At 35.7% G+C, this 3,632-nt stretch overlaps 1 long non-coding RNA gene across 1 annotated transcript; it reads left to right on the forward strand.

The window, feature by feature from the left end:
- The first annotated feature begins 1,577 nt into the window (after positions 1-1,577).
- LOC121049702 lies at positions 1,578-2,987 on the forward strand. Its single transcript, XR_005801105.1, has 3 exons — positions 1,578-1,772; positions 1,924-1,971; positions 2,733-2,987. It is a non-coding gene; the product is annotated as an uncharacterized LOC121049702 (long non-coding RNA).
- The last annotated feature ends 645 nt before the right edge of the window (positions 2,988-3,632 follow it).

Consider the following 3,632-nt stretch of genomic DNA (forward strand, 5'->3'; position numbering starts at 1 on the left):
GCTGGTGGCCCACTTTGATCGGGAGATAGCCCGACTGCAGGGGGAGCTTAATGCTGAGAGGGAGCGGGCGCGCGAGCTTCAGTATGAGGTGAGCGATTGATGAAGGGATAGTGAGAAGGATGGAGCTGGAGCGATCACTCACAATCAAGGGGTCCCGTCGTCAGGAGGCGGAGGATGCTATCGCTCTGCTGAGGAAGTCCAACTTAGATCTGACCTGGAAACTATAGCGGGCGGAGGATGGCCTGAAGGCTTTGGATCAGGTTAGGGCCCGGGTTGGTGATGAACTCGAAATGAGTTCTCAAAATTAACCTTGTTGTCAATTGTTAGTATATAGCAAGTAGGGATCGTTCTATCCAGTGATTGAGGGTGCTCCTGTCATTTAAACGTCAAAGAAAGATAATATTTACGAAATTTACAAAGAAAGAAAGGAGATTTTGAGATTTGTTTTATTTACTAAACTAATCATCAAACTAACTAATTACAATGACCAATCAACCAAGAATTAAGATGTATGATACGCTTTAAGCAAGCATATAATTTAACCCTATAAATATTATTAGTAGTATAAGCAAGTAGGGATCGTTCTATTCCGGGGATTGAGGGTACACTTGTCATTGTAAGACAATTAAACAATTAAAATAAAAACAAAGTATAATATTTACACATATTTACTATATACTAAATCTCCTACACTCTTCATTTAACAGTGATTTGACTCCAAGTGATTGGACCATTTTGCCCTCGCTTCAACTATTATTATTATTCTTTTTCCGGCTCTACGTCGGATCTGGATATATCCTATCTTCGCATGGTTTTGCTCTTTCTTCTACAATCTTCTGATCATCTTTACCAATTGTTGAGAGAGAGAGAGATCGGTTGTGTTTGAGGTAGAGAGATAGATTGGAGGGAAAGTTTGAATCCTCAATCCGGGTTGAGAGATAGAGAGAGAGTTAGAGAGATCGGTTGTGTTTGTTTGCTTCAGACGAGAAGGTAGAGAGATAGATCGGAGGAAAAGTTTGAATCTTCAATCCGGTAATTTTCTCGCCTAATTATCAGGGCTGGTTGCATTTGGATGTGAATATTGTGGGTTTTGTTTAAAGTTGTGGTCTTTCGATGGAAACTTGGGGCCTCCGATTTGTGAATTTTTCATTGCTTTGTTTTTGGTTAAATTGGGTTTTTGGTTTGTTTGTTTGATTTGGTTTTTTTGCTCCATTGTTCCTGGTTTCTGTGATAATAGTGTTTGATTGTTTATTCTAAATACGAGTCTGGGTTTTGGGTTTCTTGCCTTTGTTTTTGTTATGAGTTTCCAACCTTGGAATTGATTGTAGGCTATGTAGAAATCTGATGGTAAGAACCCTCTTCTTATTGTTTCTTCTTTTCATGATTAGAGTAATCAGCAAAAGAAGAAGTGGTTTCATTTTCAGCAAAAGCAAACTAAGAATTGGGGTTCACTTGATTTGATGGCTTGAATTGCATGATGCCTGTTTTCATTTTTCTTTTTATTATGAACAGACATAATGTTTAACCTTCTACTTAAATACATTATTCGGGGGTGAAGCTATTTGGTTGGCATTGATTGCTATTGATCTTTCTTCTGTTAACTGAAGCTTATCTGATTCAATTCTTAATGTATGCGATTTGGTTTCTTTGTGTTCCACTGGTGATAATGTGTTTTTTTTTTGGTTTTGGTTGTGTAGGTACTATGCAAACGATTATTTGTATTGTTCAGTTGCTGCTTTTCTTGGTCTGTATTGAGGTTGGTCATTGTCTAGGTATGTTGGTGATTAATTTGGTGGGTTTCCGGTTTCTGGTTTTGGTTTTTTTTTATTTTTGGCTTTTGTTCTTCAGTCAGTTCTATTGTCTTCATTGATTGAATATAGGTATATGTTGAAATAAATGGTTTCTTTGTTTTTTGGTTTGCAGATATCAGTAACAGTGTGCAATCGGAATTTGAAAGTGCTTTGAACTTGGGTATGAAATGTTTTTGTCAGACTGCATACATAATTATGTAGACAGGATGAGTTGAAGTTCTATATAGAACTTGGACCACACAAATGATAAATGGTTGTATTGAGTTTGATTGCTCAGTGACTAAAATAGTACTAACATGGTTGTTATCAAAAATTCGTGCTAGGATTATTGAATCACAGGTTTTACTCCATCTAAGAAGACTATTTATATTGCTTTGCATGATTAGTCTTATATATTTGTAACAAGTTGGAAAATTTTCTAATCAATCAAGAGTGTTTCTCTGATAGCAACCTGGTCTTACAACATCTGTAATCTAATGGTATAAAAACTTATTATTGGTGAATCACTTAATGATTTATTAGGAAATTTGTGGTGGATTCTGTTTCCTCTGCTTAAATTTTGTAGACTTTGTGCTTATGTTCATATTTTACAATTAAGATGGATATCACATGCTTAAAATGAGATTATACTCCATTTAACAAAAACGATTTACATCAGTTTGCATTGTTAGCTTATACATTTACGAAAAGTGAGAAAATATTCTAATCAATCTAGAATACTTCTCTCATATCGACATGGTCTTACAACATCTATACTCCTGTCGATTGATGAATCACTGAATAAGTTAATAGGAAATGTGGCACGTAAACTGCATGAATCATGATCATTTCACAATCTTAGTATATGCAAAAGTCCTTATGATTCTGTATGATTTCTCTGCCAAAGTATCTTCATTTTTTTCTTTCATTAATGGCTTATAGATCATAAAGGATTGTGGATGTGCTGCTAGTGGTGCGGGGAACGCAAGTAGGGATCCAAATTTGATCCCACCACCTCCTCCAACCATTCCACCAAATGTAAAGCCAGGAGTCCTGACTTCTCCCAAGTATTCTATTACGAGTAGGAAACAATTGCTTGCAAACCACTTCAAACTCACTGTGAAAGCTCCAGATTCTGTATTCTACCAATATTCTGTATGTCTACCTCATGTCATTCTTTTGCTGTGCAGTTTACTATGTTCAGTTAAAATTCTTAATGGCATACTATTCCTCACAGGTTCATACTATTCCTCAAGAAGGCCGCTCAAGGCAAGGGAATTGGCAGAAAACTGGTTGACAGGCTCTATCAAACATATTCTTCTAAACTTGCTAATAACAAGTTTGTGTATGATAAAGAGAAAGCTCTATATACAGTTGGTCCTCTGCCGCAGAACAAGCTTGACTTTACAGTTCCCCTGGAGGAGACATTTGCAAAGAGGTATATCCGACTATTGTTCTCTTTTTTGTGTTCTTGCTTTAAAGATTCCTCTATATATCTCTTATACAAGAATCCATATATTTTCTCAACTAGGATTGTTCTCCAATTTAACAATTTCAAATTCAGTTACTCACTTTGCTCTATTTATACTTAATTGAAGAATTGCCTAATATCAATCATCCAAGTCCAGTTTGTGAGTACAATGATCAATATTGATTGTTATTCATCCTTGGATTGTTAGTTAAAATTCATCTGATCCAAATGAACCGCACAATATTAGGTTGAAGAGAAATAGTTTTTGCTTTTAATCTTACTCATCTTTGTTATTGTTTAGAGTGAAAAAGTGGAGCCTAACAATACGTACTTAAAGGTAAATAATTATTTACAATAATGGATTCGTAGAA

This window comes from Rosa chinensis, chromosome 6, assembly GCF_002994745.2.
Source record: "Rosa chinensis cultivar Old Blush chromosome 6, RchiOBHm-V2, whole genome shotgun sequence".
NCBI classification, from domain to species: Eukaryota; Viridiplantae; Streptophyta; class Magnoliopsida; order Rosales; family Rosaceae; genus Rosa; species Rosa chinensis.